Source organism: Cupressus sempervirens, chromosome 11 (assembly GCF_028749045.1).
Source record: "Cupressus sempervirens isolate cs-2001-9-10 chromosome 11, ASM2874904v1, whole genome shotgun sequence".
NCBI lineage: Eukaryota > Viridiplantae > Streptophyta > Pinopsida > Cupressales > Cupressaceae > Cupressus > Cupressus sempervirens.
Genome location: NC_143128.1, coordinates 170,852,199 through 170,866,130, shown reverse-complemented (window position 1 = coordinate 170,866,130; position 13,932 = coordinate 170,852,199).

The window sequence follows — 13,932 nt, the reverse complement described above, 5'->3', positions numbered from 1 at the left end:
ACATGATGAAGTGTTAGAAGGTCAGTTGATGAACTCTATAAATGACTATGATATAGGTATAAGGGATTCTTTTAGGATGATTCTACACTTAGTAGAAAATGTGCTAAAGATGAAAATTCCTCTGAAAGCCATGGAAAAGGATGTTGAAGACATCATGGATCTATTATATAATAGCTATTAAATCTTTGCCTAACCAATAATGAATTCTAGTATAGGGAGAGATGAAAATGATGATATAAATCATTGGGCTAGGAATATTGTTGAGTTGATGAAGGAATGGATAAAAAAGTTAGCTAGAATGGATCTAGTCCTTAGGCCATACTCCTACAAGCTACAATTAGGCTAATCAAATGAAAAGGTACAAAGTTCACCATACCAACCTTCCTTGCTCAATCCCTAGTAATGTCAGAGATGGTACACCATCATGTGTAGGAGGTTGAGTACTTTAATGCTTAACAAGGAAAGAAAAGGAAGAGAGTACCCTCTAAGGAAAGGAAGAAAATAACTCAAGCATAAGTGCCTACATAAGAACATGTACAACCTCAAATAGTTGACCCTCAAGCTGAGCCTACACAAGGGCCTACCCATGAAACACAAGTGCCTGGACAACCAGAACAATTGAAGGAAGAACATGAAAAAGAGTAGAGGGTTTCACCAATAGCAACTCAAGAGGAAGAAGCCTCCCCCTCTGCTGCAAAAAAGGAAAGAAGTGAATTAAATTTGGCATTAACATGGAGAAGGAGATTAAAGAATAAAAACACTATGTCCTCACAAGTTCCTAAGACCATCCTAGAAGCTAAGGATGAAGAATGGGAAAAAATTGAACTATTCCCCTTAAGACAATGAATCCTCTTGGCTAAGGAAACAAAAGAGGAGATGATAAGAAGATCCATATTGACATCTTTGTCTACTCTAAGGGAGCCTATCAAGCTATTAATTTAAGAGGATGAACAACAAAAATGGATATATTATATGGAGGGCCAAAAAATTGATGTCTTTGACCTCTTTGATTTTGACATTATGCTAGTAGCAACTGAGATGGTAGGAAAGAAAATAAGAGATACTCCCACAAGTGAACCCTTAGGAGAGGATTGGATCAATTTTTTCCTCTACCTCAAGGACCTATGAGCATTCCACCACTACCATCTTAGGATTTGGTAGTTTTAGATAATTGGTTAGTAACTCCACTTCCTCCATCTACCAAAGAAGAAGAAGAACAAGTGACCAAGGAAGGGGAGTTCCAACAACTGCATGTCGATGAAGTATCCAAGGAAGTGAAAATATATGAAGAACCTCAACAAACTCCTCAAAATACATAGGCTAGGACATTAGCTCTACTAGACATAGTGACTCCAACTAAAGATCTTGGAAAAGACTTCAAAGAGGAATGATAAAGGAAAGGAGCTTGTAACAGGACCATCCTCTTCAATCAAGTATATGTCTCCCATGGATATGACACCGACATGGCTAAAGAGGGAGGTTATCTATCACCAAAAAATGTAGTTGGACCTTAGCCACCGAAAGGTGATGCGTGAACATTGGCCTTCATAATGAAGAACCAAGATCAAGACTTGCTAGAACATATTTCCTTTCCTTCTTTTCACACTAACATAAAAGAACTGATTCTTAAGGATTATAAGATCAAGGAGATCATGTTGGAATAGCCCATGATTGATACATGAAAAGAAATGATCACTATAGGAATGTAAGAGGTGTTCAAGTACATGGATCGAGATGAGTCCAAGTTGATAATGTTGTAGAAGAAAATTGAGATAATTAGAGGATATTTGAATCAAGTTATGGGCCCTATCAACCTACAGAAACTAGAGATTTCTCTAGCAACAACTTTGGAGAGAATGGGAGTAGGGACAAAATAGTTAGATCCATTTTTGGAAGCATGTCAAAAATTACATTAGATTTTTGAGGAGAGAGGTGTGCAGATTAAATAGGAAAATTTGGGCCTATTACACCACATCCATTCAAATGTTGACAAGTTGGTTTCTATAGTGAACCAAGATTTTGTACTAAAGAATGAAGTACATGGCTAGACCAAAGATTTATAGGCTTTAAAATAAACAAAGGTCAAATGTATAGAAATTTAATGGAGGTATATGCAGCTAAAGAACTTGATAAGTTAGATGAATGGATAGAGAAAATATTGATAGGCAACAAAGTTATGGAAGGATTGCATAAGGAGGTTAAGAGAATTAAAGATAAGGCTCAAGAGCAATTTTTGAATGTGGAAAAGTATTAAAACATTTCTTTCCTTGAGATTTTTGAGGATAAGTCAAAGACCAAGCTTTTTGTGGTGCAATCAATTTTCTAACAATTTAGAGGTACATTTGAAGAAACTTCATCAAAAGATGACATCAGACAAGCCTCCAAAACCAAAGAAGCACTGGTGGAACTAAACACCAAGCTTAAGGCTTTTTCAAGAATAAGGATTGAAGTAAGCAATTATAGACAAGTAGCAAAGAATAAGTATGAAGGTCTTGATTTACTAAAGGCTACTCAAGTGGCTAAAATAATAGAGAAGTTAAAGAGAAAGCATCTAGACATAATTTTGGTATAAAGGGGAAGGAAACCCAAATGTTAGAAATTTCGTTTTGATATTTGGAAGAAATTTTGAGTTTTTGGAGCCTGTCACCAAGTTATGTAGGGGTGCAGATGCACTTTTCATAGAGGTGTTCTAATAGTTTTGAAGAAGAAGCTATGCACTAATAGTTAACTATGAATTCCTAATTTAGATCTTTCTATGCACCAGAAAATCATTTTGATGACAGTACAACTACCATAAAAATCTAGAGAAGGTTGAACTTCCAAAGACCTCTAGATCATCTTACAACTTCCCTCTTCTTATCTTCTCATTCTTTTCTTCTTTTTGTATCATGTAAAGACTCATGCATCCATTAATTGATAAAAGCAAGGGTAGAGACCTAATTAGCACCATTTAGAGAGTTAGTTTGTATATAATTAGATTTGTTTTATTAGTCTTTTAGCATGAGTTACATTTTAAAGAATTCTCTCTCCTAACGTAAAGGGAGAAAATGATTTGTTATAAATACATGGATGTCATATGTACTTTGGGCCTTTATTTTGATGCAATAATATATGTTATTAGTGCTCTCATTTTGAGTGTAGTTATTCTTGATGGAGTGTGTTATTTTTGTGAATACATGTCCATGAATAATAATGGAGCCAATGGTTTTATTTTGTTGTTATGATTGTGTGACCTTTTAGTTTTGATGTATGTCGAATGTTAATGAATTTCACTAATGTAATGAATTGGAGAAAGGATCATCTATTATTCTTGCATAGCATCTCATCTCGCATGAGCACACTTTCTATAGCCTTGCATTTTGATGAAATGTGAAACATCTTTCAATTTATATCAAGTTCCCATCAAAAATTGCATAAGTGGAATTAAGGAAGTGTTGCTCCTATTTTCATTGGTTTCTGATTCAATTCCTTTGATGATTTAATTCACAAATGTGTTGTTAGCTGGTTTATGTTCTATAGTTTCCTTTCAAGTTATTTTCTTTAATCTCTCATTACCTTATCTTTGTTATTTTCTTTTCTAACACTTAGTTAAAATAGGAATTCATATAGTTGCATTGATAAATTATAGTCATCATAAAACAAAAAATACAAAATAATATCTTTTTTGATAGCAACATATCAAACATCTTATCTGAAATTGTTCAAAAACAACAAAGGCCTCCTCATGAACATACACATTTATCTTCAGTTGAGAGGATTTCAGTAAGTCGTAAGATCACCTAGAACATTGGAGTTGATCCTCCATTATCTTTTCAAGAGAGGAATTTGAAAGAATTCTTGTCATTTAGCATTGTGCAAAACAACAACTCAAAAAAAGTGGCACTAGAAGCAGGGTGATGCAAGAGCATTTTGCATCAAAAAATAAAAGGGGAAATATTTTTTTTGTTTTTAAAAAATTGTGGATGAGAGAGAAAGTGACTAAAATTAGAAGAGAAAAATTAAAATAAATAAAAAATGGAGAAAAGAGGTAAAAAGGCATTTAATAGGTGGCATTATTAAATATAACATGTGGCTAGAGAGTTTATTTAATGTAACTTTCTATTGGCCAACTTGTCGCTTGGTTTGGTATAAGCAGAGGGTCCTTGTCTTGTCATTAATAATAATCTAGCTTGGAGAAAAGGATGTGGAGGAGTGAGCTTTGAAGAGCTAGTAGTTGCCGCTTGGAAAACAAGGAGATTGCTTTGTGGGTTTGTAAGAGCAAGTTGAGACCTTCCTTGGAGGTTTCTGCCTGAGCGTGGATCTGGACTAGATAGAGTTGGAATTGGATCATGAGGGATCTTGCATAATTACTATTGTAAATTCTTATGTATTTGGCCATAACCTAGAAGGCCTTATAGCTAGGCATATTGGATTTAAATCTTATGATTATATTATGCGAATTAACATTATTTTGGATCTAATTATCTGTGTCATTATTTATTCTCTGTTGTATGGTTATTTGCTAGGGGCTAAGACATCTCCCTTGGAGATTCTCTTGCCTTGGACTGCATCAAGTGGTATCATAGTAAAGGTTTTTCCTTAGCATGTAGACAAATCACCAAAGTTGAGGAAGTTTGTATCATGACCTTGGGAGGACATGCAAATGGATCTATGGTTGTGAAGATAGAATTTTGATCTTATTTGGGAAGATTAATCTCTTGGTGATTTGTTGTAGAAGTTTTATGAAGATCTTGGAAGATGGATCTGAGATGATTGGTCCCTAAGGTAATTGTTAATCTCCATGATGTGTTAGAGAAGAGGTTTTTGGAGATGTCTTCTCAGTTTGAAGCTAGTTTGGTTGATCGAGTTAAGGAAGGGATGGTTAAGTTTCATAGAGATTTGTTGAATTGGAGTCTACTGATCCAAAAGAGAGTTGTCTAGCTAGTTAGAAGACTTGTTCGAGATCAAAGATGCAATCACAAGGTCAAGGTGGAGGAGGCTAGTTTTGTTGATTAGTTTGTTGAGTCTAATGCAAAACTTGCAGAGCAACTTGAGATTGTTTTCGAGGATATTCCTAATCATGCTAATGCGAGGATGGAGATTGGTTTTAATGATCATTTTTTTGAGTTTGACATGGAGATTATGGAGCACTCAATCATTGATGATCTAGTTGTTGTTGGTGGTGAGTTGTATGTTGCAGACCATCTTGTTATGAGAAATGAGACTATTGATGTTGTGAGTTTAGAATGTGTTGATGGAGATCTACATATTACTGTTGATATTGAGTTTGTTTCTATTGGTGTGGATTCACTAGTTGCTGATATGGATGAAGGTTTGTTGATGAAGCATTATGTTTAGTTTGTTCCTGGGAGTGAGCATGCTGATTGGATGATTGAGATTTTGGTGTTTAACAGATGGATGTAGATCTAGATGATGTACAGACTTCTTTAATTGTCCTTGATGGAGTGGAAGCTTTTGGTGAAGATGAATATCATTGCAGATCTTTCTTTTGGCATCAAAGTGTGGGACACACTTTTCTATCTACTTGGGAGTTTAATGCCGGAGCATCTTGCATCAAAAAATAAAAGGGGATATAATTTTTTTTTTTGTTTATTTTTTAAAAAGAATAAAATAATAATAATCTTGTGGATGAGAGAGAAAGTGACAAAAATTAGAAGAAAAAAATTAAAATAAATAAAAAATGGAGAAAAGAGGTAAAATACATTTAATAGGTGGTATTATTAAATGTAACATGTGGCTAGAGGGTTTATTTAATATAACTTGGTTTGGTATAAGTAGAGGGTCCTTGTGTTTTCATTAATCATAATCCATCTTGGAGAAGAGGACGTGGATGAGAAAACTTTGTAGAGCTAGTAGTTGTGGCTTGGAAAAAAAGGAGATTGCTTGGTGGGTTTGCAAGCACAAGTTGAGACCTTCCTTGGAAGTTTCTACCTAAGTGTGGATCTAGACTTGCTAGAGTTGGGATTGGATCTTGAGGGATCTTACAAAATTACTATTGTAATTGCTTATGTATTTTTCCATAACCTAAAAGGCTGTATAGCTAGGCATGTTAGATGTAAATCTTATGATTATATTATGAGAATTGACATTATTTTGGATCTAATTATCTATGTTATTATTTATTCTCTACTGTGTGGTTATTTTTTAGGGTTTAGGACATCTCCTTTGGGGGTTGTCTTGCTTTGCACTACATCAGAGGGCCTAAAAACATTCAGATTAGAAAAAACTATTTGTTGTTTGGAAACTCTACAATTTTTGGAAGTTCAAAAAAAAAAAAAAATTGTCTATCATTGTCAAAAGGTGCATAGGTGCACAAGTGTGCTTGTTGAAGATGTTCTTTTCTAGAATTGATGGAAACTTGAAGATCCTAATCCACCAATATCTCCATTCCATCAAGCTTTAATCTCTTCACCCAGGGCTTATGAGTTCCTAGAAATCAGTCATTTTCACAAGCCTTACAGTGATAAAAGAGTACCAAGAATTCTACCATTCCCATTCTAGATTTCATCATCATATTCAATTCCACCTCCAAATAAACCTCCACCTATTGTCCCACCCAATCCTCCACCAATGGCCTTCTTTGCAAACAAAATAGATGCACTAATTAATTTGCAAGGTGCACTCAATAAACTTCCCAAAAATCCAAATAAATTTTTCCCAAGGCTCATCTATGGAGAAAGGAAAACAACTAAGGGTCATATCAAATTCTTCAAAGAAATATACAATCAAAATAAGATTAAACAAGAGAATATGGTCCTCTATTTATTCCCATACTCATTAAGAGAAGTTTCCTTCAACTAGTATGTGAATTTTCCACTAGGATGTATCCAAGATTGGGCCACCTTCAAATGATTTTTCTTAGAACAATTCAAAACATTTATTAACCCAACTGTGATACACCATTAGTTCATATTGTTAAGAGGGATCCTACAAAATCCATTTCACATTTCAATCATCACTTTCACATGGCATACTACAAGTTGGAAACAACCTACACCATACTAGTTGAAGCTACAATTCAAATTTATCTTAATGCTATGGACCATCTCACCACTATATTCCTACGAGGACTACCTACTGTAAATATCAACACAATGGAAAAAGTCTTCAAAAAATAAATTACCTTTATGAAGCAAGCCATCCTAATTGAGGAGGATTGATGATCCTAGCTCAAGCTACTGCAATAGTGTTGACATATCCTATTGGAGCACTAGTAATGCCTAGTCATTTCATTCCAATGAATCCAATTCCACTATGAAAGACACTAGTTGTACCAATCCTAGCCATAACTTACCCAGGATATGAACCTCCAAAAGTTACTTTCTTTGAGAAAAAGGCAACAACATGTGGCGAGGCAAAAAATAATGTGGTGTTTGAGATTGGCCAAATGAAGAAGACCACGTCTCGAATTACCAACAAGCTAACCCATTTGAGGTTATCACAAGGGAAAAATAGTAACTTTCAAAGAATAAATGTAGGTCCTTACAACAACAACTATGGTCAGATCTACAACAAGAATTTCAATAGAAATAACAATGGGAGGAAAATTTTCAATCCTCTAGATCACAACAACAATTTCCAAAGACATAATTAACAATGGAACACATGTCCAAATAATAGAAGTATCCATGTTGATAAAAATAACAATACTCATTTTGTAGAAATCAATGATTATGACAAAAATCAAAATGTACCAAACAATGGTGACTCATATTTCAATGGAAATCAAGAAGTGAATCAGAATTCACAAGGCAACAATAATGAGTAACCTATGCAATAGAATGCTATGATTTTAGAATCTTACAATTCTCCACAAAATCCTAAAATGGAAAAAAAGTCAACAAACAATTTAATTTTTCATTCAAGGTGACCCCACAATAGTGGGTGCCACTTTTGTTGCATTACAAAATTTGGCAAACATTGGAAAAAAAATGCAATTTTCATTTTCCATATGTTTGTGCAAACATATCTATTATGTTATAGAATGATATGTTCATGTGAACATATATATATATATATACATATATATGTATATATATATATATATATATATATATGTATATGTATATATACATATATGTATATGTATATATACATATATATATATATACATATATATATATATATACATATATATATATATACATATATATATACATATATATATATATATATATATATATATACATACATACATATATATATATACATACATATATACATATATATATATATACATATATATATACATATATATATACATATATATATATATGTATGTATGTATATATATATGTATGTATGTATATATATATATATATATATATATATATATATATATATATGTATGTATGTATATATATATATATATATATATACATATATATATACATATATATATATATATATATACATACATACATATATATATACATACATACATATATATATATATATATATGTATATATATATATGTTCGTGCAAACATAATTTTATGGTGATTTATGGTTTAAAACTTTTATTTTTCACTTTTTCTGTTCATTTTTAAGTCGTGGTAGATTTGTTTTGGATGTTGGAGTCAACCTATTAGAGTGTTGAGTGAGTTGAATCATTTTGCATCATTTTGGTCATTGTGTTATTTCAGGTATTTTTATATGTGATTATTGGAATGTTTTTAATATTTTTATACGAATTTTATCAAGAATTTCAATTCTATTTGTAATTCTATGACTAAGACAATGAGAGGAGATAAAAAGGATTTTAAGTGGACACATGGAGTTGATAAGAATTTTGAGACCTTGAAACAAAAGGTCATTGAATTACCTGAATTGGCTTTGCCTGATTTCAATAACGTATTTCAATTTGAATGTGATGCAAGTGGTAGTGCAATATGAGCTATGTTGATTCAAGAAGGTAACCTTGTTTCTTTCTTTAGTGAAAATTTGAATGATGCTAAAAGGAAGTATTATGTGTATGATCAAGAGTTTTATGCTATTGTTCAAGCCTTGGAGAGGTGGATGCAATATTTTCTTCCTAAGGAGTTGTGTTGTATACTAATCATAGAGCTTTACAATACTTGGAGAGTCAACATAAATTGAATTAGAGACATATAAAGTGGGTTGAATACTTACAAAATTTTACATTTGTGATCAAGCATAAAAGTGGAGATACTAACTAAGTTTCTAATGCATTGAGTAGAAGATGTTCTCTATTGACTGAATTGGAGGTTGAAGTTCTTGGTTTTGATTAAATAAAAGTGTTGTAGGATACATAACTTGATTTTTATGAGGCATGGAAAGAGTGTAGAGCACCAAATCTATCAAATTACATGAGTAAGTACACTGATTATTTCATTCAAGAAGGTATGTTATTCAAATGAATTCAGTCATGTATACCAAGAAGTGCTATGAGAGTTAATTTGATTAAGGAAAACATTGTGGTGGATTGGCTGGACATTTTGGAATTGATAAGACATTGAGTTTGTTGAAGGACAAGTATTACTGGCTATAGAGATGTATAAGGATGTTCATGAACTTGTAATGAGTTGTAGAGTTTGTCAAGTTGCAAAAGGGCATAAGTCAAAATGTTGGTTTGTATACACCTACTTTTGTTCCTGAGAAACCTTGAAGTGACATTAGTATGGATTTTGTTCTTGGATTACCTAAGACAAAAAGAGGGTATGCTACATATTTGCTATTGTGGATAGATTTTCTAAGATGGCTTATTTCATACTATATAAGAAGACATCAAATGTTGAGAATGTTGTTAAAATTTTCTTCAAAGAGATTGTTAGATTGCATGGATTGCCAAAATTATTATTTCTAATAGAGATAGTAAGTTTTTCAGTTAATTTTGGAGGATTTTGTGAAGAAAGATAGATACTAAGTTGAATTTTTGTTCTACATTCCATCCATAGATGGAAAAATAGAGGTTGTGAATAGAAGCTTGGGTAATTTATTGAGATGTTTAGTTGGAGATAAACCACGTGAATTGGGAGTTATTGTTGGCACAAGAAAAATTTTTGTATAATAATTCTATGAATAAGAGTAGAGGGAAAATACTTTTTGAAATTATTACTAGAATGTAGCCTAGAAGAATATCATATTTGAGGCATGTTGCTGGTGAAGAAAATAGAAGTGTTTCAGGAGAAGAATTTGCTAATTTTATGGATTCTTTGTGTAAGGAAGTGAAATTGAGGTTGGGACAATGTAATAAGAAGTATAAGAAAAATGATGATAATTCTAGAAGACATTATGATTTTGAAGTTGGTGATGAAGTGATGGTTCATTTGAAGAAAGGTAAATTTCCTATTGGGTCATACAATAAGATGAAGATGAGGAAGTTGGACCTTGTAAGATCTTGAGGAAGTTTAAGAGTGAAAAGACTCAAGAATTTGGATTCAGATTAGGTTGTCATACTTGCATGATTCAGAAGAATCATTTCTTCAACCCTAGTCATTTGATGCAGGAGCATCCTAGGTTTCCCTTTATCCTACACTTTTGCACACTTTGTCAGTTCTAACTGAGTTCTTTTAGACCTTATTGAACTCTTCAATATGAACTAAGCTATTCCTTTGGTGACCGAGTTTCTTTAGTATGAACCAAGCAGTTCCTTTGGTGACTGAGTTTCTTTAGTTTGAGTCGAGTGTTCCTTTAGTGACCAAGTTCCATCACTGTGAACCAAGTTGTTCTTTTGTTGACCAAGCATTCCTTTATTTTCTAAATGAATCTATGTTGCTAATTCTTGGGTCCTTCTTTGACTGAGTTGTCTTTTTTTGGTTCTTAGTTGAAGCCAAATCTTGTATTTAATTTAGATCCTAAATTTAATGATATGATCTTGTCTAGGGATGAGTGTTAACCATTTTAAGGTCAGCCTTTCTTTGATGCAATGTTCTAGAATCTTCTTTAAGCCATTTTGGGTATGTACAAGATCATGGTCAACCAAAATATGCTCTTAAGTGGCAATAAAAAATTAGAAAATTAGGGTTATGTCAACTTGACATGCAATTTTATACTTGTTACTAACTTTATATCAAAACGTTGAGAGAAAAGAATCTCTAGAAAATCAAATCTAGTTTCTAAACTACTAGGACTTATCTCAAAAAAAAAAATTGATTGCTCAAAATTTTAAATTTTAATGCAATATTACAAAAAGTTTGGAACAAAACTAAGAAGTAGATATATGTCTAACCACCTTAATCAAAGTCAAATGATAATAGTTTTTAATAATATTCTAGATATAAGTAGTAGACTCATACTTGGATGTGACACATACTTTTGGGTATTTTTATTCTAAATAAATAATTAGTTTTTGACTTTAGTATTTTTGGAAATAAAAAACTCTAGTGTCTAAACACCTTAACTAATTCAAAACTCTACAAAATTTAATTTTTCATTTTATTTTTCTTATAGTAGAAGAAACATAGAATGCGATGCATCTTTTGGATTTAAAAAAATGTTCTACCATTTGAAAGTTATAGTTTTTTTCAAATAGTGTGTCAGTCAACACTTTATACATAAATCCATTAGGAAATAAGTAATAATAGTTTAATAAACTCATAATTTGACAAACCTTACATTTATGTAAAGAGAAGAACATTCTTAAGAAACCCTTTTCATTTCATTAAATTTTGGTGAAAAAAAATGTCAACTACATGTTTGAAGTAAAAATCACATTAAAATAGGCCAAAAATACATTCTCAGGATGTTTTTAAAGTTGAGCATATAGGGTTGGTATCAAAAGATGTAGTATACATTTTAAAGATATTAATTGTTTTCATTTAGTATCAAGGTGGGTGGGAAAAAAATTGGAATAGATTTTAAAATGGTTTGAGATATTTCATAACTACATATTTTTCAAATCACCACTTTTTGGTACACCATGATCCTACACATACCCTTTTGGCAAGTATAAGTAGAGGTATTTTGTTTATTCTATGGAGGATGGAGAGATATTTTGGGAGTTAGAGAAGATGTTGCAAGTTTGAAGCTGAATAAATAACTTAAAGATATATTTTGTAGCTGGTTGTGACCTAGAAGGCCTTATAGCTGGGCATGTATGCTAAACATTTGGTGAATCAATAAACGTATTTGTTCTCTTTCTCTCTTTGGTGTTGGATTTTGTATTTTCTTTTTTTGTGTGTACTTGGCGAGGTGTTTGGATAGTTGGGTGTGTTTTTGGCCCTAGTGTTGGAACTATAAGGTAGGCTAGGTTACCGAGAGGGGAGGGTGAATCATGAACCAATAAAAATTTAAACTTAATACACCAATCAATCCTTCATATATTATTTTGATCTAATTGCATGCATGAAAGAATGAAAACAATAAACATTCATAACACTTTGACACAAGATATGGTTACCTAGAAAACTTTCAATTAGAAAGTAAAACTAGAGTGGGGATGATAACCTCAAGCTTTAGTATTGTAGTATAAAGTTGACCTATTAAGGCTTGCAATTGATCACTTATGGTGATCTGATGTGTTAGGAGCATTAAGGACTATTAAGTCCACCTTGTTAAAGGATTTACAAACATACAATGAAGTATGCACTATGTTAGGAGATTTAAAAAAATACTATTAAGTCCACCCAGTTAAAGAATTTGACTAATGCACCTATTAGAATTAATCAATAGCTAATCTCTAATCTACAACTTTGATTTTCTAAATAAGATTCCTTGAATTGCAATGGTCACCTGACTGTTATAAATGAGTCTTTTTTATGCCATGTACTGCTTGTAGCCTTCTTCAATTCCCACTCATCTGCTCTTGCTTCTTCACATACTCATTTCTTAATTACATTTGGATATGATACAATATATTACATATATACCAATCCAATTGATTATCTTCTGGAGTTGGCTACAATACCAAATTAATTATAATTTACAAAGTTGGCCAATTGTGGTAACTCGAGTTCTGAAGACAAACTTGATGATGTTCTAATACACAAAAAATACTATCAACACTAGGCAAACTTTGGTTCTTGGTTGAAGTTGAAGCTTGGTCCATATTGATCACTTTGAGTAGCTAGATATTGGTCATCTTTGTATGACTTGGTGAACACTAAGAAACTTGGTAGATATTGAATCACTTAGTTGGCATTGCATGACTCAGTCAACACTGGATTCTCTTCATTAACACTACAAGCTTGGTAGACATTGTAGAACTTGGTTAATACTACAGAGCTTGGTTAACACTATGCTTTTCTTTGAATCTTGGTAGACATTGTTGAAGTCAGTAAGCACTTCAATCTATCTTAGATGCTTGAAAGACACTATGAATCTCAAAATGAATTGCAATCTAACTATTTAGCTTAGTAGCAATTGAAACACTTGGTGAACACTGCTAGATGAATGATAAGCTCAGTAGCAACTATAAAGCTTAGTAGCTATGAAACCAACTAAGTGTTAAGTCACTAATAGAAATATTGATCTTAATGTCAACAATCTCCCCCTTTGGCATTAGTGACAAAAAAACTTATCATACCAAAAATCTGAATTCACAAAATTATAAGTCAAAACTTCTTTATCAACAATCTATGTCTTTAACTTGGTTTTGACCGATGTCTATTGTTGTAGCTTAGTAACCTCTTACTCTATTTTTATTGATTTTTCAAAATTTCTCTTGTAAACAAAATTTCTACTATCTGTACAATACTACTTCCCCATACATATATCTAGAGTATGATAATACTTTCTATAAAAATAATGTTCTACTCCCTTTATCAATAATATTCTCCAACTTTTTGACATAAATTCCAAAGGTACAAAATATTTACAAGTTAATATCAAAATGTGATAAGAAATCTCTATGTACCTTCAAAATTATTTCCATGATCTTGTCCCAATTCTCTTGAAATACCTTAGATGTATGCCAAGCTATCTATACTTCAACTAAAAGTTCAATCATATGGTCAGTTTGAATATGGAAGC